Source organism: Festucalex cinctus, chromosome 2 (assembly GCF_051991245.1).
Source record: "Festucalex cinctus isolate MCC-2025b chromosome 2, RoL_Fcin_1.0, whole genome shotgun sequence".
NCBI classification, from domain to species: Eukaryota; Metazoa; Chordata; class Actinopteri; order Syngnathiformes; family Syngnathidae; genus Festucalex; species Festucalex cinctus.
The window spans coordinates 8,420,212-8,446,304 of NC_135412.1; the positions used below are offsets into that span (position 1 = coordinate 8,420,212).

A 26,093-nucleotide genomic window follows, 5' to 3' on the forward strand; every position below is an offset into this window, starting at 1 on the left:
CTGACCTATCTGACTGTTTTGTTGATATTCCCTTTAGCGCAGCACCATCTAATGGATGCATAACGTAACCCCAGCCTCTACTGTAGCGCCTTATATGTGGAAAAGTTTTAAAATATGTCATTCATTGAAGGTTTCGCCTTATAGTGCGGAAAATACGGTACATTGAACTCTCCCTTCCTTCCTTTCTCTATAAACTTATAAATTAGTTATTTATGATACTCATGCTACCTTGGACACCTTGAAACCCTGATAGTGTATTTTCATTAGATGGTATGAAATTGACCAAAGTGGACTATAGAAACGTATTTTATTGCTATTGAAATTAATGTAAATAGATCATAAAAATCCTATAATGTTGATAGTCAATTTAATTGGATTGATGTAGAAATAGCAGCATTTGAAAAGTGGGTTTCCTAAAGATTTGACCTCGTTCACGTCCAAAGTGTTGATGTTTGCATGCAGTTACTGCATTGTGCCACAATTGGTCACACTTAAAACAAACACATGTACATTTCTGGGATTATAACATGCAGAGTACTTGTAAGTCTTGTTGATCTTATGATGTTTTTTGCTGCGCAGTTGAGTCAGCCCCTACGGCCCTGCGCAAATGTTTACACCTGTCTTTTTCATCTTTTCAGTGTTGGCCTCCTCTGCTTGATTGTGGAGTTGTGTATAATTAAGCAGTTGTGGAGAGTAGACGAATACACAGCGCACGTGACTGAAGAGAGAAATGCCTTCACTAGAGTGAAACTGCAAGAGTAAATGGCAATAATATCAGCCATAAAAGTCCTGCTGTTGCTGCTGTGTCTCATCATTTAGTCACATGACATACATCATTCCATTTCCACACAAACAACCTTCCCTTTTTAATTTCAACATTAGAAAACACTAGCAAATTGACACATGTCCTCCTGGACTAAGCTTAGAAGTGGTTGATTGAGTGGATGAACTCCAGAGATTCTAAATGAAGTGATGAAAACTGGTGGTTTTTAATTGGTGTTTCGATACAGTAGCTCAGCTCAGTAATGTTATGCAATACTTTTAGTTTTCCTAATTGTACATGTATATTCCTTTGTTTGTTACCAGCATGACTCAAAAACTACTTAACTCATTCACTCCCAGCCATTTTCACAGAAGCAATCCCGTTCGCTCCCGGCTGTTTTACTGGATTTTGACTGATTTTGCAAGGGCCACAGAATATTGTGTTCTATTGCTATAAAAGCATGGAACCTACCAAAAGAAAGATTAGAGTCTCTTCTTTCATCAGGAAGAAAAAGTATGTTTCTATCTGTTTCCGTTTTGCAGCAATTAGCATTAGAAGAGAGCTAAGTTTCATCAGTTTTCACAAATCTATTTAAAATTGTAAGTAATTTAGCTCTTTTTTTTTTCTACATGGCCCTGGTTGATCTCCTTTGCTCTGCTGCCACCTGCTGGCCGTTTATGGAATAACTACCATTTCTGCAACCGTTCTTTGCAGTTGAGAGGCTGCATCAAAGCCTTCTGTATGCGATAGCATAAAAAAACAACAAAAAATGTATAAATACGTCTTTGGGACACTTAAAACATAAAAAAAAAGAAAACGTATTTACACGTTATTGGGAGCAAATGAGTTAACAGATGTCCAAGTAACTCTGTGAAGGATCGTTATACCTCACTATGGACGCACCCCCTTAAGATTTCTATTGTTCTGTGGCTTAATGTGCTGAGTTTTTCTTCCAAGTTCATACTGTGCCCCCTTTTATTTTATATTCCTTTTTAAAATTTCTTTTTTTTTCTGTCATTGAAGAAACTTGGGGCATTGACATTATTTTATTAACAGTAGGTGCCCGTATTGATGCAACCCAACCATTTTTTTTTTTCTTTTAAAATCTGGCCTTGGAACCTATCGTGACTGCCGGGTATTGGGCAACTGGCCAGCAATCGAACATATACCAGCTTGATGAAATGCTGCTTCATACACCATTACACCATCAGTGCACTTGAAAGCAGTAATGAAAGCATGAAATGGACCCAAAGAGCAGATTCAAGGTTGGGGTTGATGCTCTGCTGAGTTTCCCGCCTGTGTTTGAGATGTGCTTGACGGGCCAACGTCTTAAAACTTTAAGACTCATTAACCTTTTCTTCTCATTTGAGACGAATGGATAATTCATGTGAAAAACATGCACGTCCGCTGGCAGCCTGTCTACTGTGATCGAGTCATTCCAGTGGTCTTTGAAGAGAGCACTGCTCTGCAGGAAATTACATTTGTTCAGAACACAGAGGGAGAGGAGAGGTGCTTCCCCTGGAGCGGTTGAGGCCTGTGTTTCCCTCGAACTACCCTTTGTTGCCTAAATCTGCACATGTACTCCCTTTGAAGACGCCTTTGATGCAATGCATTGGTAATCTCTTCATTGTTTTGTTTGCGCAGTGCTTGATGAATGAAGAACGATAGGTATCCCAATAGACTTTTCTTTGTGCATAGATCAAAAGCGGGAAAAGAGGCTGATAAGACATTTTGAAACATTTGCATCAAGAGTCCGAGATAGGTGCTGGACTTGCATGTTAATACTCGTCAGCTGTTCCACCTTAAACCAATAGAATCCAAGTCAAGTATGAAGTCCAAGTTTCAAAATGTGTGCGGTAAGACCTATGGGGTATATGCCATGGAAGAGGCGGGACTGTTTAACAAGAGTTTGTTTCCGGTTCCTGTTGTGACGTAATTGGCCGTGTCCCAAAACTAACGACACGACCTTAGACACCTGAACGCGCAATGGCGTATATGTCTTGTCCAGGTGTCTCTTGTTGTCTCGTTACTGTGTGTATTTAGTTCCCTGCTTTCGTTCAGTCTTTGTCATTGTCACACCTTGTTTCCCGCGAGTCTTGCCTGTTTTAGTTTAGTATGTTTATTCCCTGCTTTAGTTTATACTTTGAATCTTGTGTTGCACTTTGTTTTGAGTTTAAATTGAAACATGTTTAAAAGAGCACCCCTGCCACGCCTCACCTTGCATCCCTCCACTTGGGTCCTCAATCCCCCACAAACCCTGACCTACTGCTTGAAATCCGAACAGCAGAATCACCTCAATTCTATTTCTGCAAGATGGACACGAACCACACGTGACACGAAATAAGATTTAATTCAAGTTCTTAATGCTTCTTTAGTCAAGGCGCTGTGGTCTCACAAACTGTATATCAGAGAATATGATTGATTCATTCATTCAGTTCCTATCAGAGAATTTTTAACCCTTAGTATGACACATATGCAACATCGACATGACGATGGAGATTGACATGTTTGGGTGCAATAACACAGCTGATGAAAACCGATGGTAGAAGACACAAATTACCACTGAAGCACTTCCTTATGACTGTAATTCTTCAAAGCATGCAATTTTATCTGCATTTTTGCATTTGATTTGATAAAACACCGTTATTTTCTATGCCTAAGAAATGGTCAAATATGTGTCATTTATCATTAAACAAATATTGTAGTTGACCTATTACAACGGCAAAAACATTACCAGGACTTCCTTTTTTTGACTTGACCGAGTAATAGCAACACATTTCTGAGGCTCTTATTTTTAAGATTTGTTGCTTCAAATTCTAATGTTGGAACGACAGTATTTATATTTAGATTAATAACACATCTAGCTATTTTTCCGTTTTTTTTTTCTTTGTGATTGTAATTCTCCTGGAATGGCTCACAGTAATACAGTAGTAGCAACAGGCATCAAGACAGGTTGCTGTTTTTCCATTTGATTTTTGAGCTGCATTGGCATGAGGTGAATCCGATGGACTCCTGACAAAACACAAATGTCAAATGCTGTTCGCAGAGGAATAGTCATCAGTAATAAAAAATATATTATTTGGCGATGAAATAACCCGACTAAGGTTTCATTTCAGCACTGTGATGTTTTTTGTACACACTCAGCATGACGCAAAAGTCTGCTTTTCAGATTGAGTGCTCTAAAGCTGCAAGTGTTTGGTCCCAGTCGGAATCATCTTAAAACCACACTGAAGCATCCTGCGGCCATATCTGCCTTTGCTTGGAGCTGGAAATGCAGCACACTCCTCGGAGAGGGAATCGGGGCGGGGGCTTCCGTTGTATTTCCTTAAGATTGGAGGGTTTGAAGGGACAGATGTGATGCAGCCCACCAGCAACACTGCCCGGTGGCTTTTGGGTCAGCACAGCTGCGCTTCCTGACTCCTGAACGCCCTACCACAGTTAGTTATGTCACCTCTCAGTCGGTCGGGGTGTTTATCCTCATTCTGTCCCCTCGTGCCCTCGCCCGTCTTCAACATTCCTACTTCGTCCAAAGCCCTGTGCAGCAAATCCCTCACGTCAGCCCCCATGGGCATGACAATCTTCATTATGTTTTCATGTCGTGCTCTTTACTCCCTCTCATCCCCTTCTTCACTCACTCACTCACTCACTCATGCCCTTCCCTTTGTTCTCCTCCTTTTTTTTTCAATTAGGAGTTAAGAGCTTTGCACGCAGAAAAAGAAATCTTAATAAATCCATCCATTCCTCCTTTTTCTGTAGCCCATTGGTGTCCAAACTACGGCCCGGGGGCCATTTTTCAGTGGCCCGCGGCATATGCTAAAAATGGCATTTGGCTCAAATAAATTAACATATACAAATGTTTGGAGATGGTCAAAGTAAGAAGGGAGGGTATCGAAAAACAGGTGCCATTAAAGGTTATTTTAGTTAACTAAAACTAATGAAAAAACTAAAACTAAAATTCAAAAAACAATGTGACCAAACTAAAATAAAAACGAAAATGCTTTTTAAAAAACGAAACCTAACTAAAACTATATTTTATGTTTACAAAACAAACTAAAAACAAAACTAACTCATCATAGAAAACGTCTTTCTTTTTAGTCTTTGGTAATTAATTTAATGCATGAGCCTTTGGGGATGATTTTTAATTGTGATTTTTTTAGTAGATTTAATTTGATATAAACCGGAATAATGACATTTGAAAGTATGCCACACAGAAGTGACATCATCTAGCAGCAGCCAACAGAAAAGCACCTTCAGATGAAGTCGCTCCCATGGTGTTTATTAAATATTGTGCACAAGTAATACACATTAAAAAAAAAAAAAAAACTAATACTAATACTGAAACTAACTAAAACTAAACAAAAACTAAGTATTTATGAAAAAACTAATAAAAACTAACAGAATCACCATGAAAACTAATAAAAACTAACTAAAATAAAAAATTCCAAAACTATAATAACCCTACTGCCATATTACAAATAAATTGTTTTATATACAGAAGCATTTTTCAAAATATGCAAAAGCGCAAATAAATTATTTGTACAATTTTTAGGACTAAACACAATTTCTCTTCATAACATTATGTGGCCCTTGCGTCCTTCTGATTTTCCGTATGTGGCCCTCAAATGAAAAAGTTTGGACACCCCTGCTGTAGCCTGTTCAGGGTCATGGGGAGCTGGAGCCCACCCCAGCATACTCAGTGTGAAAGGCGGACTACACAACCGAAACTGGTCGAAAGACAGTCCCGGAGACAGACCACCATTCATACTCACATTCACAGTGTAACCGAATTGGAGCTAAATCCACTCTGCCTGCACCAAAGTCAGGCGGATGTACCACTTACAGCAGGGGTGTCCAAACTACGGCCCGGGGGCCATTTGCGGACCGCCATACATTTTTTGGTGGCCCGTGGCAAATACTAAAAATTATTTTTCAATGCTGTTTTAAAAAAAAAAAAAAAAGAGGGTGGATTAAACATTTGTAGCTACGTTAAGACACAAATTTTCAGCTAATAATTTAGTTTCAGAAATAAAAATAGTTTCATCCACTTGTTGCTTAGTGTCAAGGTCCAATTTGTGAAAATATCACATTAAATTAATGGTTAAGTGTGGTCAGTTTACTACCGATTGTTCTTGTTGTGGTTCAGAATGTCAAGTTGGGATTCAGCTGCTGCTCAGTGGAGAGGCGTATCTAGTATAGTGGCACACAGGGGCCACTATTTGCCTTGTGACTGTTAGCAGTTTTCAGTAAATAACTGTACATTATATCAACCATTTATAATTGCTTCATTGATTTTTACAATGTTTAATGAAGTGGCTTAGTTATGGTTGAATTAAGGCTCTCAGTCCTCTGGCCCAGCACAGGGCCACAGTAGGGCCAACTTTGGCATAGATATGGGCCTGATGTGGCCCACATTGGGGATGCCAGATGTGTGCCACTAAAGGACCGTAATCATTGAGGTAAGTGCAAGTTGCTTATGTGAGCCACAGTTTTTGCTGACTTGTGCACTCCTGTTACTTCACAGGGACAGTCACTCCAAGCTTCATAGAGTCTAATCTCCTCATATTCCTCCACTATTTACTTGAAACTTTACACCATGAACGCTAGCTAATCGTCCCCTGAAGACTGCGGGTGTTTGTCGAATTAACAAGCACGGGGAAATAAATGAAACAAGTGATATCAGTCCTGTTTTAAAATACGCTTGGTGAAGTCAAATTGAAACTCCTGCTGCATTTAATAGTCCCACTGCTGACAGATGCCTTTTGTGCATAAGATTAGTCTCCTTTATGAGCCCTGAGTAAGTCACCTGCTGATTTAGGAAATGTGGCTGCTTCAGCTGATGATGACTCTTTGCTGGTGGTCAGCACTAAATAGTCTAAGTTCAGCATGTGGCCAAATATGACTTTAACCCGCCACATGTGTTTGTGTGTTTATCAAAAGCGTGCTGGGAAATGAACATTTACGAGGCCGTTGGAAAGATATGCTGCCTCATATCTTTATTAAGAGAAAAGTTTGTGATGGTGTAAGTCAGGGGTGTCCAAACTTTTTCCTCTGAGGGCCACATACAGAAAAATAGAAAGCTGCAAGGGCTACTTGGATTTTTTTTTTTTAAAGTTATTTATTAACTCATTCACTGCCAACCATTTTCACTCAAGTGTTTTCCTGGATTTTGAATGATTTTTCAAGGCCCGCGAAACATTATGTTCTATTGCTATAAAAATATGGAACATAGCAAAAGAGAGATTAAAGTCTCTTCTTTTATCAGGGAAAAAAAAAGTATATTCCTATCTGTTTCCTCTGTGCAGCAATTAACAATAGAACATAGCCAAGTTTCATTGTTTTTCACAATTCTGCTTAGAACTGTGGGGAAATCAGCTTGTTTTAACATGGCCTGGTTGATCTCTTATACTCTGCTGCCACTCAACCATTTTCTACAGTAGAGAGACTGCATCAAAGCCTTCTCTATGCTCGGGCATAAAAAAAAAAAAAAAAAAAAGTATAAGTACGTCTTTGGGACACTTAAAACATTTAAAATATGACGTATTTATACGTTTTTGCGAGCTAATGAGTTAATGTGCCATATTTGACCCACATTAAAAAAAAAAAACAACTCAACAACAATTTCAGTATTATTAAAACCGGGAACAAATCAGGGTTCAGTGGCTTGCTCAAGGGCACTTCAACACGGTCATCAAGGGTGAGGATCAAATCCACAACCTCATGGATTGGGAGGCAACCACTCTGCTACTGAGCCATCCCACCCGAGTTAAAATGTCTGTCACTAGTTTCAACATTTGGATGTAGTAGTGGAAAGTAGTTTGCCTCAGCTTTTCAGATTCTTATGATAGTTTGCGAGTGTTACCTGACAATGTAGTGAACAGCTTTTGCCATTTATTATTATTATTATTATTTGGGTAGGCCTGCTCCAATGACTCTGTTGACAGTGATAACATTTTTACTACTTGTTTTCAAACAAAGTCTTTATTCAAAGGTGAAATTCTCTGACACAGGACGGATGCTGCTAGTTTCCAAGTATAAATGACTAGTGTGAGACTTTTGCCCTAATAAGACAATGTGTTGTCCAATAAGAAAAAAATAGAACACTGAATTACCTAGACCATGTTACATTAGAATAGGGTGACCAGTTGTCCCCCATTTTGAGCCTTGTGTCCCAATTCCCGAATCACAGCAGATTTCGCCAGGCCAATTGTTTTGTCCTGTTTTTATGCAAGTCCTGTCACGGCATGTTCATCACACAGTTGTCATAGCGATTCATACAATTAACTACATCTAACCGCTAACAGTCTTCATACTAGACTGAACTAGAACCACTTCCTGCTTCTGCATCTAAGAATAATGGGAAATGTAGTCCTACTAGCCCTAATGCTGCTGAGCACTTCTGGTGGCATATTTTCATTTTCAATGTTCCAATGCAGGGTACAGTAAACGGCACATCCAGCTTCCAGTAGCTGCTGGGACTGAGAAAAAAAACATTAAAAAAATTGGATAATGGTGAGTGCATTTCCTTGTTTAGCATTGTTGGCAACTGTCGAGCAAGATAGCAATTAGCATTAGCAAAGCAATAACACAACAGACTGACTAGCGAATACATTTGTTATCCATCCATCCATCCATCCATCCATCCATCCATTTTCTTAACCGATTACTCCTCACAAGGGTTGCGGGGACTTGTTATACAATAAATTAAAAAAAAAATAATAATAATTTTGACGAATCTGGTCACCTAGATGTACTTGCTTCATAAACCAAAATAAATTAACCAAAGCGTCCTGGTTGTTGAGTAATATGAGCATGTCAATATGAACTGTTTTGAGATTCAGACCAGCAAATGTAAACACAAATAGGCTTCTTTCAGTAGTGGTATTAGCCTGTGTGCTAAATTCACTGGCCTGGATTAACTCACCCCATTTGATGTCCATCAACAAGAAGTGGGATAATATCTCTCTGAATTGTTGTGAGCTCATCTTTCAGTTCCAGTGTCCAATGGAGACGATTAATGCTGCTTAAAGGATATAGGCCTACACTGATTTCATGTTGTTCTTTGGGGCAGAAACTAGTTGAAACGGAATCAACAGCACCTCTGCTAGTTCAAACCCAACAGTCCACTCCATTTTACCATTTTGTGCGAATAATTGTACACAATCACCAGAATTCCAAACACTTGATGAATCAACTGAACGGTTGTCATGGCCATCCGTCGTCTTGGTAACAAAGGTTTTTGAGGACCAGCATTTTAGGGATGTCAATGCAATAACACCAAAACAACCCAATCTCATCAAGTTGTGTATGTAGGGGATCTCACATCTTCATAGCTATAAAGTTAGTTGTCATTTTCATAAATGCGAGAGGACAGGAAATGGTTGGACCAACCATGCGTACCTGTTGAGCCATTTTGAGTGTAAAATCCACACCAAGGAGCTCAACTTGAAGGTCAGGGTTCCATGTTGTTAAAAGGCGGACATCTCCATGACTCCAGCTGGTTTCGAGACGGATCAGTAATGCTGCTCAAGCACGCTCTATTTGCCCAAGCCGGTGAGGGGAGGGGAGGGGATGCTTTTTATAAAGGCATTTTGGACCGAGTGATGCTGAAAATAGCTCAAGTGGTCTGCATTGCTCTGCCCATAGTTTATTTATCTTGAGGTTTAGTGCAGGTGACTCTGCAGGTCCGGGCTCTGTGTTTGCCGGCAAGAGGCTTCAGTGACACGCTGACTGCGGGATGACGCCACGATCCCAGCGATCCCGCCTTGCCTCAAAAATCAGCTCAATAATTCCGGATGAAACAAGCGGCAGGATGATGCAGTGTCTGATCCCACTGACCAGCATGATGAGCTTTCCCTGTTTATACCCTCTGAGTGTTGCCAAGGTCACCATGTCGGTCTGAATCGCAATCATGACAGGCGGTGTTTCAATATTTCACTCAGTGTGAATGGGAGATCACTTTAATGACATGCAGTAACAAGCCGCTGCCTAACAGAGTGGAAGGAATGAAGCTTTGTAACGGGAATTTAAGGGAGAGAGTAAAGAACATCGGTGTGGTTAAAATGGGTTATCCAGTTAGCTGCACAGGCACGCATGCTGTTTTACTTCTGTTTGGACTTGGCGAGAGGGAATTCTAGCTTGCTGTGTTTGGACTCCCAACAAACCTGTGATAATCGCACAAAACCTCCCCGTGTGGAAAGGTGGCATCATTAGATAGTTAGGAACAGGTGAACAATTTACTGACACTAGTTTGGTGAGAGAAATCTGAATGCCAAATGTGGGGAAGGACAGAAAGAGGGGGATTTAGCTGCAGGCGCGTTATCTAGAGCGAAAATTAAGAGTTATAATTAGGATTTGAATAGGAGGAGAAAGCACCGGGAGATTAGGACAAGGAAGGCTCTCTGCATGCTCATCTGACTTTAGTATAATGAGCCCTTTTATTTTACTATGCAGCAAGTGCCATACCAAAACTCGGGCTTACATTAAATGATCTTACTAATGTCAAAGGGAAAGCTATGGCCAAAGTTGGTAATGTAAATTGACTTGCCGAGAGCTGACATTGGAACCAAACTCACACAGATAAAATGCCGCAGGAAGCGGCGACATTCACAACAACAACAACAACAGTCTCACCAGAGATTAGCTGACACACTGATTAGTATTTCCTCGATGTGCCCTTTCACTTTTATATCAGCCTCAGCCTGGCATTTCCTCTGCAATTACTGAGCAAATCTGTTAACCACTGTTAGCCTGGATTGGCTTGCAGCCTGAGTTTGGCCTACTGTTATTTTGAATCTCGTCTCTGCAGAAGATTCAGGCGTGCCTTTTGAAAATAAAGTGGCAGGAGCCAGAGTTCACCGGTGGAGAGATGTGTGTTGGGGTGACAAATAGAAGAATACAAATCAGAAGAAGAAGAAGAAGAACAGAAGAAGAAGAAGAACAGAAGAAGACCAAACAAATAGAAGAATCTTAAAGTGTATTCTAAATTTCACGGGCAGCCAGTGAAGAGAGGCCAGAATAGGGGTTATGTGTTCCCTCTTACGGGCACCAGTAAGGAGACGAGCAGCAGCATTTTGGACAAGCTGGAGACGCTGCAGGGAGGACTGGCTGATCCCAAAATAAAGTGCATGACAGTAATCCAGCCGAGATGTAACAAAGGCATGGATTACCATTTCTAAGTGCTGCTGAGATTGGAGATTTTTGACCTTAGCCAGCTGTCTAAGATGAAAAAAGCTGGATTTGACAACAGCCGCAATTTACCGGTCCAGTTGCATGTATCGCTATTGAAATGTCGCCAGCGCACTGGAAAATGGCAAAGTTTCACCTTCAACGGAAATGAGGGTGTGGCCAATTTAACACTATTCAGATTATTAAACCAAACATCCACCCCAACACTCAAGGAAATTTACTCCGTGTTAAAATAACACTGCTTACCGCATATTTGATCGAACACTGGAAATTTAACACTGACTGGTTTGCTGTGTATCCTTGCATTGCACCCTCCTCTTTTATACTAGATGAGTTTGTTTAGATTTGATGCGGTGAACAGTAACTTGCTTCCTTCTTCGAAGCTTGCATGAACATCTCTCTTTCATATGCGTCAAATGCAAACGATGTAGTCCTTTCAACGCTCGCCCCCGGCGTACGTATACTCACAGTAAACACGACTATTCTCTTTACTCCTAATGATGAGAAATGAAGGCCATCATTCATCCCGCTTTGCAGGCGAAACAGGCATTACCGCTTAATGAGTGATGTTGTGACTGCCAGCAAGAGTAGAGGACATCAGTCACCGCAGCATGCAGCCACGCTGAGCAGCGGCAGGTCTAATTGGCTTTCCCGTCACTGTTTACTCACTGCTGGTCATTGCCTCTCAGCAGCTCTGATGAAGTTGAAGGTAGAACTGAGACCACGTCATCTTTTCTTGACCACCTCTCTCGTGCGTCTTTTGGGTGGCAGGGACGCACCTGTTAAAGGTAACAGAATCTTGCTTATTATGCACCTCAAGTTTTTAGCCTGTGTCACCTCTCCACCTCAATTATACCCCCGTGCTTGAGTAAATGAGAACGGCATTACATTCTGTCACAGTAACAAAATACAAGGTTGAAGAAAATGTGCATCACACATCCTCTTGTTGTAGTTTTTGCTCTGGCCCCTGTGTTGACTCACCAATTCTAGTTTCTTTTTATGTTTCCAAGAAGCGTTTCACTTTCAAGGTGAGTCAGAGTGAAGAAGGAATCATGCGACTGAATACTATTCAGCTGTGACCAATCTCCTCACTACTCTGGGACAACAGGGACAAAATATCCGTGCTGACATATTGCACTCTCGAAAGTTTATGGCAACGGTGTCCAAACTTTTTCATTTGAGGGCCACATACAGAAAATCAGAAGGACGCAAGGGCCACATAATGTTATGAAGAGAAATTGTGTTCAGTCCTAAAAACTGTACAAATAATTTATTTGTGGTTTTGCATATTTAGAAAAATGCTACAGTATATAAACCAATTTATTTGTAATATGGCAGTAGGGTTATTATACTTTTGGAATTTTTCATTTTAGTTAGTTTTTATTAGTTTTCAGGGTGGTTTTTTAAATGTGTATTACTTGTGCGCAATATTTAAAAAAACACCATGGGAGCAACGTCATCTGAAGGTGCTTTTCTATTGGCTGCTGCTAGATGACATCACTTCTGTGTGACGTACTTTCAAACGTCATTATTCCGGTTTATATCAAAATAAATCTACTAAAAATCACATTTAAAATCATCCCCAACAGCTCATGCATTAAATTAATTACCAAAGACTAAAACCAAGGACATGTTTGTTATAATTAGTTAGTTTTGTAAATATAAAATGTAGTTTCAGTTAGTTTTCGTTTTTTTACAAAAACATTTTCGTTTTTATTTTTATTTTGGTAACAATATTGTTTTTTGAATTTTATCATTCATTCATTCATTCATTTTCTTGACTACTTACTCCTTTACTCCTTAATCCTCCTTGAGTTTTTTCATTAGTTTTAGTTTACTAAAATAACCTTTTAATGGCACCTGTTTTTCGAAACCCTCCCTTCTTACTTTGACCATCTCCAAACATTTTTGTTTTTCTTATTTTATTAGAACTGAGTCAAATGGCATTTTTAGCATATGTCGCGGGCCACTGAAAAATGGACGGCGGGCCGCAAATGGCCCCCGGGCCGTAGTTTAGACACCCCTGGTTTATGGGGTGAATTTGCCGGCAAACAGACATCAAGCAAATGATGCTGATGCTAAGTCAGTGTGTCCAAAAGTTTGAATTTCAATTTAAAGGAAGAAGAGGAAGAGGTCGCATAGGTTCATAGAGCGGGGGCTGAGCGATGGCAATGTTGGCGCAGTGGAGGATTATTGAGCAATAGGATGAGACTGTGACATCCAGCTGCTCGATTGGGCGCTTCAAAATGTTGCACCACAACACACTACTTTTCAGGAAGGCTCATCTGCAACTTGCAACCACCTCCACTTTAAGTTCAGTAGTTCAGATTCATGCTCAAATCAAATGATCATCTTCAAGCAGTCTGAATGAGTTAACAACTATGCTGAGAGAGGAATTATGTAGTGTGGTAAAAGGTTAATTGAAATATGAATAACGTAAGACAATAACCTCCTAGGTGGCACACAGCATTAGCCCTTAAACTTGGAAATGAGTTTCTCCTCATTAATGCTGTTGTTGCCTGGCAGTCAGGGAGCGATTGGGAAGTTATCGCCCCCTTGTGTTGTCACCTGTGACAAATTATTAATGCAAGTGTCGTTTTAATTATACATTGAGGGAAGGAGGACGAGTAACGATTGACTGGCATCCACCATGTATACCATTTGCATTAAAAGACACACAAATGAGCTCCACTGCAAATGTGCAGATTTAGCTCGAGGAGGTGGTTAATCTATAGTTTTTATTACAAGATTCTTCAAGTTTATTAAACATTTGCGCAGTGATGAGTCACTTTAAACACCAGGGAAGGTCATTTTTATGCACTCTCAGTCTACACCAGCATATTTTTCATATTAATAATCTGAAAAACATGCTTATTTTATGTTCTGCAAGAAATCTTAGGGGCGCTGTCTGCCAGTTTCACTCTGGAAAAGGCACTTTTTAAATACAGGATGCACACACTTTAACTCCTTCTCAGTCTACTCCTCTAGGCTTAAGTTAATGTATGGTTGTGATTTTTTTTAATTTACCCCCAACCTCCAGCCTATATTTTACCATTTTGTGTTTGTTTTGTCAACAACGGGACGTTTCTGGGTGGTGTCTGTGGACAGACGGTTGTTTCCCCCCCCACCCAATCGCAGAGCGGGGGTTGGGAGTGGGCGTGGCTGGAGCAGCGGGGGGCGTGTAGGCAGACGGGTTGTTTGTTTACGAGTAGAGTGATAGTGATCAGAGGCAGGGGGGCTGTGGGCAGAGGCAGGGGGTGTGAACGTTGAGCTCGTGTGGGTTGAGCCATGGGAGGCGCCCATTTTGAATTGTTTGTTTACAAACAGAAACGGTTCGTTTACTAACAGAAACTGTCAAACCTACTGACAGGCCCTTTAAACAATCAAACTACTTCTCAATTTACAGATCAGGGCTTGTCTTTATTTCTGGTGGTGAGTTTGTCCTACCCCAAGCCTGTATTTTACCATTTTGTGTTTGTTTTGTAAACAACGGGACGTTTCTGTGGAAAGACAGTGTTTACATCCCTCCAGCCAATCGCAGAGCGGGGGGGGGTTGACGCAAACGGCGCCGGGCGAAGTGTCGGCTGCCGGAGTGACGTCACGCAGCCGACACGTTCACCCGGCCAATTTGAAAGCACGCACGGATTTTTTTTTTCCACTCACTCACTAACAGAAGCTTACATGTGTGAATGAGTGAGTAAAAAAAAAAAAAAAAAAAAAAAAAATCAGTGCGTGCTTTCAAATTGTCGCGGGAGTGACGTCACGCAGCTGACACGTTCGCCCGGCCCCGTTTGCGACACGCCACCCCCCGCTCGGCGATTGGCTGGAGGGCTTCTAAACACTTTCTTTCCACTGAAACCTCCCGCTGTTTACAAAACAAATACAAAATGGCAAAATACTATGGAAGCCCAAAAGTGTCAAAATTCAATAAATAAAAAGGCCTTTTTGAAATAACTGTTCTTTTGATAAATAACAGGCTATTATGTAATATGGCCATTACATTCTAAATGAGGTGTTAGTATTATTATGAAAAGTTTTATGCTATTCTTTAATATGTAACAAATATTTTATTTTGATTAAATATTTCATAATGATTATTTTAACAACGTCATACTTTTTTAAAATAATGACATTTAATTTAATTTCAAGGTTTTATAAGATAATGAAACGTTTTACAAAGTCAGTTTTTATTTCATAATGTCCTTTTCCACAATGGTCTTCTTTTACATAATGGCGTTTTACAGCCGAATGTCTTAGTAAAAAAAGCTACAGGATTAAAGTTGAAATCCTTATTTCCATTCACCCCAAATGTGACCTCTGCTTTCAACACACCACATAACACACACAGCAGTTGGTGCCTTGTTCAAGGGCACCACAACCCCTTACAGTGATCAGGGGAATCGCAACTGTGACAGGCCTAATACGTTTGTGGTCCTGGAGTCCCACATTTTTCATTTTCATCATTGGGTCACCATAGCAACCTCACCTTATTTTTCATAGTGACCTCCGCCACTGTACCTGGGTACACGACATTATCTTCATCCAACCTGTGTTGTGTACCGCTGGTCCTCATTATAGCCGTGGGTGCAGTGGAGCCAAACTCAGCTGACAATAGACAAGGAACCATTCACACTCACCTGCACACCTATTGACAATATGGAGCTCATTTTCATTGCAGGTGGCGTGGTAGTTATAGTTGCCCCCAGAGGGCTGTTAGCAGTTTGAAGAGCGTACATATGTGCAAACAATACGATCACCTCATCCCATTATTGTGTATAGATAATTGCTTCTATATTTGGTAGTCATTATATGCTGTCTATTTTTCACAGCAAATCAGAAATCTGACATTATGGACAATTGTCACAACCAAATATTTACATATAGTTTCTAGTTTATGTTAAGAGGATGTGGTTGGAATAAAATGATTGTAATGTCAGTAAAAAGTGCAGAAAATTTGCAATTTTGGGACAGGATTTTTGCCAAAAATTAAAAGAATGAATCCGTTTAGAAAGGCAAAAGAATTAAGTACTTGAGTAGGCCACCAAAAAAACACATCTGGCATGCTGGGGCCCCTGAGCCTCAAGTTTGAAACCTGATTTGGAGTCTGATTGAAGTTAAGATGCATGTTTTTGGAATGTGGGAGGGAACCCAAGTACCCAATGAAAACGCACACAAACATGGTAAGAACATGCAGTCATCACAGGAAGGGCGCTGAGATTCAAAACAAAAACCTCTGACCTATAAAGCAGATGTGCTCTTGTCAGGTATCTTAAAATAAATAAATAAATTAGTAAATAAATAAATACATAAATAATAAAAACTGTGATTCCCCCCACAGTATAAGCGTACTGTATTTCTACTTAATATATTTAATTTAAGACTTATCTATTTTTTGCTTTTCACACCTCGCCTCTTTCAAAGCCTTTGAACTGACCCAGTCGGTTATGACAGTCTTCCCAATTGATTTGACACCGCAGATGTGATTGTTTAGCCTGAATACATGCATCATATGCTTCAGTGCCACACTGAAGCCACACACTAGCTGTGTGTCTTTTAAGGTGTGATTGTGAGTCCTACACTGTTCTCTCTCCGACTCCACACAGCAAGATGGCCGACTCCTCCCGAATCCGCCCAGTAAAGACAACAAACCACCATGCACACATCTCGCTCAGTCATTTCATTTCAATTTCTGGAAATGTGTCTGTGAGCAAGCCGTTCTGCATGTCTACCAATGTTACATAACAGTGGGGCAAATTTACATAATAACAGTAAATTTCTCAACCCATGACTTGGCGTATGTGTGTAATGGTGGCACGTACAATGTAGTACTATTGATAAGCAACAGTTGTTTGATAACTCAGTCAAGTCGTTGACGTGGTGGCGGTGCAAGGAGCAAAATTGTATTTGGGGACGCATGTGCACAGCATAGTTTAGAAATTGCTTTCTCCATGAGTTAAAAAAAAAACCTTGTCTGAGGAGCAGTCGCTATTCTTCCACAGTTTGGGCTCTGCTTCTGCAAGTAGAAGCAAGAAGACATGAACACAGTGGGGTATATTCACTAAGAATGCGCTGCGTCCGGTAATAGCGCGAAATATTGCACCACAACTGCACCCGCAGTCTGCGCCCAGTTACCCACCTATTCACTAAGGATATTGCTCTAATCATATACCAGCGTAAACACGCCCACAAAACTGACAGCTTGGAGCAAATTTGCACATTATTTACCACACATGCCAATGGATTTGCGCCAAGAACATGGTTGCTAAAGTAACAGTTGCGAGAAAGATGACATTATCAGAAAGCGAGGTTGGACCGAGAGTAAGCGTTTATAGCGCCGTTAATCTGTACAGAGCAGAGAGGACGACAACGACGTCATTCATTCATAAAGTACAAATTATTGGTGAGATCGTTTTGTAAAAATATATTTTCAGAGGTTGGCGTGGGCGTACGCCGTACAGTATGCATCTGGCACGTAAAAATGATCTAAAATGCCTCCCCGCCATTGCCGATCAGCCCGGGTTACGTTATGTGTCCTAAACCAACATAGAAAAATCTCTCTCTCTCTGCCGTGCATGGTGTGCCGCAAATGGCATGCACTGCTGTTATGATCCCGGGATCGATGTTGCGGCAGGTTTATACATGCTTTCCATAAACGTTATTTGCATCACGCAAACTACATGTGGCAATTTGCACTGGCGTTAGTGAATTAGACGCTGCATATCAATGAGTCTCATTTGCATTGGGGCGGGCACATTTTGCATCAAATGTATGCAAATTAACCTAATTTAGATACGCGCAAATAACACCGGCGCACCGTGGCGCAATCTGGTTGGCAGCGCACTTAGTGACGGATTTCCCATGTTTTAAGTGAATTAGGCGCTCCTGGATTGCTCCATTTTTACCGGTTCACGCCGTGCAAAGGCGACGCAAACCTTTCGTGAATTGGCCCATGTGTATCCATGAAAGGGATTGATTGATCATTTTTTTACTGTAGGCAAATGATCCAAAAAGGTGAGTTGCAGAGAGAGAAAAGTGAAAGTTCACAGTCTTGACTGAAGAACTCAGGCTGGAACACGGACGGACGGGGTCAGAGCCAGCGTGGAAAATGCTCCAAGCAAAGCAAAGAGAGGCGAAGAGCAAATATACCAAAAAGTAAATGAATAAATAAAAACTTGTAAATTCAAAACGGAGATTGACAGGGAAGACAAGTGATTCAGACAGGGAGCAGAAACAAAAGAGAGAAATGGTCCTTAAATCAAGCAAAAGATGTTCATTCACAAGGAAACAAAGACACTGGGGGGAAGGAATGTGCTCGAAAACTGACAAAGGTGACCTGAGATTCAGCAGGAAGTTGCACCTGTGCCTCTTTTACACGGTGCACGATTCATTTTGCCCCGCCTCTTCTTGTCATTTTAATTAATTAATCTGTTTGAATTTAGAAACGGTATGTGAGCTCGCGGCTGTGAGATCTTAGTCCATCACATGCAAGGCCAAAGCCTTGCATGCTGCACTCTTGATCTACTAAAACCGTCTCAAAGGCGTTCTAGCGTCTTAGTGATGAATTAATAGTTTGTGATTATGACTTCATGATAGGATTGGTTTATTCGGCACATGGTGCCTGTCACTGTCCCTTTTTCTTTTTAACACATTCATTGCCAGACCTGCAAAAAAATGCATCATTTGACGTCTTTTTTTTCCATCAGTTAAACATGGTAAAAATCAATGAAGCAATGATCAATTGTTGATATAATGTACAGCAGGGGTGTCCAAACTTTTTCCTCTGAGGGCCACATACATAAAAATAGAAAGCTGCAAGGGCCACTTTGATTTTATTTTATTTTTTATTAACACATTCATTGCCAGGCCAGCAAAAAAAATGCATCATTTGACGTCTTTTTCCGTCAATGGCAGTGAATGAGTTAATCATAAGGTTGGCCATCTCCCCAATTTGGCGCAATCTCGACAATCCCTGGTCTCACTATCACCTTGGAAAGCGCTCCAAAGGAGATCAAAGTAGAGATGCCGTTCTAGCCCGCTACAGTGATTCACCTCTTGAGGAACAAAAGCAGCACTGCTTTTATTTTGCCTTAGGAAGATCCCACTGTATGAAACCAGTCCCGCCTCAACCCACACAGAGCTAAACTGTTTTAATACTGCCTGCTACTCAGGTGATGAATCATAGAGGTATGCCAAAAATACACTTAAGAGTCCTCCATTGCTCACTATGTGAGAGTGTTGCACGCAGCAAGTTCAGAGTGAGCATATTTGAAAGTATGGCACGCATCATCTGTGTTCCCGTTGTGCATCTGTGCAAAGGTGTGTGGATGTGAACTTGTGTGACGTGCTACCATATGTCCGTGTTTTTGTCTCATCATTTCACAAACTGTGTGCGACTTGTTCATATGGCTTTCTCACCGGAAGCTGTCTCGGTGGTACACAACATCCTGAGCTCGTCGTGATGCAGTCTAGTTGTTGTACTCCACAAAACATATTAAGAGAAGCACAGCGTGAATGCAAAATAGTCCACAGTGCTTTAAAAAAAAATAAATGACTGAGCACTTCAAAGATGACTCAAGAGACAGTAATGACTGTAAAGCAGAGGTGTCCAAACTACGGCCCGGGGGCCATTTGCGGCCCGCCGTCCATTTTTTAGTGGCCCGCGACATATGCTAAAAATGGCATTTGACTCAGTTCAAATAAAATAAAAACAAAAATGTTTGGAGATGGTCAAAGTAAGACGGGAGGGTGTCGAAAAACACAGGTGCTATTAAAGGTTATTTTAGTTTACGAAAACTAACAAAATAACTAAAACTAAAATTCAAAAAACAATTTTGTTAACGAAATAAAATAAAAACAAAAATGCTTTTTAAAAAACGAAAACTAACTGAAATGACATTTTATGTTTACAAAACTAACTAAAACTATAATTATAGCAAAAATGTCCTTTGTTTTAGTCTTTGGTGCGATTTTTAGTAGATTTATTTCGATATTAACCGGAATAATGACATTTGAAAGTATGTCACACAGAAGTAGCAGCAGCCAATAAGCACCTTCAGATGACGTTGCTCCCATGGTGTTTTTTAAATATTGCGCACAAGTAATACACATAAAAAAAAAAAAAACAACTAATACTAATACTGAAACTAACTAAAACTAAACAAAAACTAAGTATTTATTAAAAAAACTAAAACTAATAAAAAACTAACAGAATCACCCTGAAAAGTAATAAAAACTAACTAAAATGAAAAATTCCAAAACTATAATAAACCTTACTGCCATATTACAAATAAATTGGTTTATATACTGTAATATTTTTCTAAATATGCAAAAGCACAAATAAATTATTTGTACAATTTTTAGGACCAAACACAATTTCTCTTCATAACATTATGTGGCCCTTGCGTCCTTCTGATTTTCTGTATGTGGCCCTCAAATGAAAAGGTTTGGACACCCCTGCTGTAAAGTGATGTAAGCATTTTACATAATTTCATTATGTGGGTGAAGGAGTTATTGATTGAAGTCAGAGTAAATTATGAGAACAGCTGGAATGTTTCTAGGAAGCGACATTTTAGAGGCCTTGAGCTGATATGGTTAGTGGCTGCTTGTTGGCTTTGGCAAATTAATTTCCCTCATTCTGCATTCTCATTATTATACACCGTATATTATTAGACATGCACTAGAGATGATCCCCACCCACACATGAACTGAATTTAATTTCAATACACACAAAGTGGAGATACTGAGGTCGAAACACAATCCATTCTTAGATGCTAGTCAACATCTAAATTGTTCAGTAATGGAAAATGACAATCTCTTCGGGTCAGACGGCTCCATCATAAAAATGTAATTAATTCCACAGGCAATGTTTCAAACAGATGTGAAACGTTTGTAACTATTAAAAACACTAAACACATTACTCTTGTGTCTTCACCCTTAATTGATTAAATAAAATTACACCGACAAAAAAAACTAATAAATGAATTGTAATGAGGCACATTTCACATACAATAACGATAAGGGCGTTTCAAATATGGTGAGAATAATTAGTTAGATTAGTCCGTTTATGAAAAAAGAACAGTTAGTTGAACCGCTGTTATTCCCAACACTGGTTGTTAACCAATTAGGTGGAATTGGACAATTTCCCACAGCACACCAGACTGTAGCACAGTGGTTGAGGAACGCTGCCCTAATGTTGCTCTACAAAGATTTGGTTTATTGTTTTAATTCAAATTATATACATAGGCTGTACAATATCTGAAGGCATGCATTCCTATTTTAAATTCACCTTGTGTATGAAATGCTCTACATAAATAATGCTGACTTGCCTTGCCAGTTATTCAGTTCTTTTTTTTAATTATTATTATTCATCATTCATTCATTATATTTTCATACATATTTACTCTTACTCTTACTTTTACACTCATGTTTTCCTCAAGTAAAATTACTTGAGTGAAATTTTGGCTATTTTAACTAGGGCTTGGTATTGATTCAGATTTCCAAAATTGATTTGATTCTATTCAGAAGGACCCGATTCAATTCGATTCACATTGATTTTCGATTCAGTTAAGGATTTCATGCAGTATCAATTTTACTTAGATGACATCCTCAAAAGTACCAATGCTGCAAATAGTAGAAACTTTTTGCTCTTACGTGGTGCATCAGCATGAAAAAAAATATATGAATATTTACATTTAAAATTAAATCCAACGCAGTTCTAAACAATAATTAATAATTGAAATTGATTACAACCACAGCACTATGTAAGTAAAGTGGCAAAAACACTGGGCTCCTCTTGGGGTACTGAATAACAGAAGACAACCCTCCAGCAACGTGTTTTTGAACGAAGTAGGTGCTGCCTCGGGCATATTTCCGTGGTTTCATTTTTTTGTCAAATAAATTTCCCCATAATGCGAGACGGCACATTCATTTATTGAGGGTTTTTAAAAATATCGATTAATGGTTCTATTAGTCAATATTGGTTATGAAAAAGAATACCAATTCAATATCGATATATCGATTTTTTGTATTTTATTTATTTTTTTAACCCAGCCCTAATTTTACCTATCTCTGGTATTAAATTATACCAGCAATATTCAAACGTTTGCTGTTTATCAGGTCTATCTATTGGTGTGGAAATAATATGGTATTAAAACAAACCAAAATGGTAAGACAGAGATTTGCTGTCTCAATCTCTCCATCACCCTTGAGAAAATCATATTTAATCCTAGTTAACCCCACTGTCTGCCACCTAGAATGTTGTCAGTTATAATAAGGGGATGTCTTGCCTCTGTGACTGGCCCCGAGGCTGTTTATCCCTCCATGTTTACTCAACTGTGCCTGAGAAGGGGTCGGCGCACGGTGGGTGGAATTACAGCGCAAAGAGCTGTTGCTGTGACTGTGTCTGCCTGCCTGGCATTTTCCTCACAGCAGAGCTGGAGCATGAACTGTGTATACACGCCAGTTTAGCACGAATGGACATGCACGAGATTAGTGGGTGGGGATTGAAACATGCACAGCAAAATACCAGCAAGTTAAGGCATCCAATAGGAAATGTAAAAACGTGGTTTGGCACTGTGTGACATCGTTATTTTCATTCTACGCAAAACTCTGAAACGGCCATACATCTAGAACATCGAATCTGATTAATGTTCGAAAATGGTCGCATAAGGGAATCACATAAGTGGCTGACTCTGCTTGTGCTCACCAGAAGGACAAAAATATGTAGTAAAGTCACTTTAATAAGAGCTTATATACTGTTTTAATAAAGTTTTACGCCAAGATCCCTATATGGGATAATGAGAGCCTAGCAAAGATTGAACTTTATTGTTTGCATCAACCATTCAGAATACCTCAGTATCGTGAATGGTGACTTGCACAAGTTAGGTTTATATTTCACAGCGATTTTTTTTTCTTGTGTTCTTTGCTTTCATTTCATTGTTGATGGTTCCAACAACATGATGATGCCAATCTTTAGTAGCACTTGGAAAGATACCTTATGAGAGAAACTTTATATTCACATTCTTACTGATGAAATCTGCATTTAGAGTTTCTCCCACACTTATTTCATACTTATTGGTGCAACCGTACGCCATACACTGTTATTTTCGCCGTAGAGGAAGAAAATGGCATGAAAAGTACGCAGTGGAAAAGTTAACATATTCAGTCTACTGTGGGTGTGGCAACGCAAGATGGCCGCCGCTGGCTTTACTTCTCACTTGGCATGAGCTGTCCATCATGTTATTTTGATCTTTTTGGAAACTCTGAGCCAGGACAGCGTCGTAGCGTTTTCATTTCATTTTCATAACTTAAAGAACTATGGTTGTACACGTCGGCTAGCATCTGGCTAGCATCACGTTTACAGCGGGCAAATTTGGAATAGTAATACATAAAAGTAGATTTATTAAATGTTGACCTTTGTTTTTGATTTTTTTGTAAGGAAATCAATGGGTTTGGAAGGACATTGAGGATGGTTAAGACGGAGCAAGACTTGTTGGTATTTAATAACTTGAAGAACTTACTGTCTGATTAGAGAGTTTTGTTTTTTGTTGTTGTTGTTTTTTTTGTTTTGACTTTTTTTTTTCTTGTGTCTTGTTCGACAGCAGGGTTCTGTTTTGTGTGCTCAGTTTGAATTGGATGTTGACTTTTGAATTAATAAAGAAAGCAGAGGGGGAAAAAAAATCATGTTTACAGCAGGCGACTAGAATGATTTAAGCACTCTGCTCTCGTAAAGCACAGATATATATATATATATATATATATATGACTACTGGATTAATAGTGCGCTTGGTGATGTGATGAGCGCACGGACTTCTATACTATATGTAAATCCGTGGCTGAGCGGCGCTCGGCGGAATAGCATTTTGGGATCCGAATATGCATTGTCAAGTGTACCGGAACGCTGACACTACGTTCTTTGCACATTGAGAAGTACCTGAACGCTCAAGGGAAATGCTGGAGCTCAGTACCGGTGCGTTTAAAACACTTAAAACACGGTGTAAGGTAATGATGAATGACTGCGGACAACATGACGGTGGTGGGCCATTGTCATGTTGTACACAATCTTTACGATGTGATTAGTACTTTTTGAACCACAGTTTTGGGTTAACAGCGGAAAAGAGAGCTTAGCACACACTCTTGTGGGGCTGCCAATTTGCACACTTTCACAAACAAAAGTTCCGAGAATAAGTGAAGTCCAATAACAGCATTCACACCTACAAGTTCTGAGAATCCAATTGGATGAGAGCCCGATGGAAAGGAGCAGAGATGGCGTCCTCTGCGGACCTGTTTGACTTTGCAAACTGAAACGGATCATAGGCGGGAGGAAGGATGTGGAAGTGGTTGACACTGAAGCCAAGCAATACAGCGTCAGCGGCAGGCCGTGGTCCTCTGCGCTTACCGCACGCGCCCACACGGGCCCCGCCGTGGTAGTTGCTGCCCTAGCGGGGAGGTCGGGCAGTGCTGGCCTCGCTCGGAGGGCGTGAGAAACGCGGGGCATCCGGCCATTGTCGCCGCAGGGGGGCGAGGAGGGGATGCCGGCCGATGGCGGGTCATGGTGCGGTGGTGGGGTGAGCGAGCCTTGAGTTGAGCGAGGAGGTCACTCGCAGTGCTCAGGGAGTCAGTCATATGCGGGCAAATGACAAAAGTTGCACGCAGTGTGTGCAGTAGTTGTTATGTACATAATTGCTACAAGCCCTCAATGGCAACAAATAATAAAACACTACCCAGTTTATACTATGTTATACTGTTGAGATAAAAATCTATATTAGTGCTGTCCAGTGTTGCCGGTAACGCGTTAGTAACGCGTTACTCAAAAAAGTTGCTTTCTAAAGTAACTAATAGTCTAACGCGTTACTTTATTCTACAAAGTAGTCTGATTAAAGTTACTGTCCAGAGAATCAATGCGTTACTCCACATTTTCATGAAGAAGGCAAACTATCTCACTGTTGTAACAAACAACTACTGCTAACTACGAAGATGAGGCAGAAGTCATTGATCACCACACTGAATTCAGCCATGGTCTGGTCATGAATGGTTTGCACATTCAAAACAAAAGTGATGATACTTTTACTACTAGTTTTATTAACCAACAGGCACACAACACAACAAAAAAAGTGTGCATTATGGACCATAAAAGTGGTAAAAAAAATAATTTATTTCCATCCTCAACTGGTCCGTGAAGCATTATGGGATGAGGTCGTCTCCGCCCTCTCGCCAGGGGGAGTGACGTCAGACAAGTCACCTTTTCAGTAGGGGTGGAACAAAAAAACGATTCGACCGAACCATCGTTCGTCAAGGGGAGCTAAACGACCGTATCGGTTGCGAGTGAGGCTTTATGGTTTTCATAACAATAGCAAGAGTTCTGCGCCGTGCTCTACTTGTTTTGTTTACATTTCAGTAGCATCACCATTCAAGCTACTTCCGTGTTTCCGTGCTCGCGACACGGCGCGCGCGCGCGCAACGAGTGACAACATACAAATGGAGACAGTTAGCAGAAGCCGGTGCCGTACGTCTCGGTATTTCCCATGGCTATCGAGTCCTCTCGGTGCACTTGTATGTCTCGGGCCGGCGTTGGTACTGCGCGCGAGCCAAAAAGAATAACTCCCGTGACGATCCAATGCATGGATTCAAACGACACAGGTATGTCCCACAGCCAACACACCAGCTAAGCTAAAAGCACACTGCAAGTATCTCATTTCTCAGTTTGTGGCTCCCTGTCAATGTCTACAACTAGCATGAGCAGCAGATAGGAGAACTGAGACGTGCCCGCGATTACGACAGCCCAAAAAACAAAATATAAACAGTAGTGATTCTGTGGTCATCATCGTGTCTCAGATTAAAAAAACAAAAAAAGATGTCATACATTAACCAAAAATGAAAGTGATGACAAAAGAAAAAACAATTGTTAAATACAAAAATTGTTGATTAAAAAGGGAAATGAACTTTTGGAAATATTTTTGCATATATTAAGTGGTTAAAATGTGTTTGATAGATTTATTGTTCCATAAGGTGGCTTCATATTTCTTTTGGCTGGACGGTAGGTTTATTTCATGTCTTAAATTTATGTTTCTGAAATACTTCACAATGTGCAAATATTCTGTTTAATTGTGTTGGTGTCTGTCTAAAGGTTAAATATTTATATTTAACA

At 40.2% G+C, this 26,093-nt stretch overlaps 1 protein-coding gene across 2 annotated transcripts in view; it reads left to right on the forward strand.

Moving 5' to 3' along the window:
- LOC144013586 (acid-sensing ion channel 1-like) overlaps nucleotides 1-26,093 on the forward strand; it is a 53,766-nt gene that overhangs the window by 8,471 nt on the left and 19,202 nt on the right. The gene's annotated exons all lie outside the window — the stretch shown is intronic.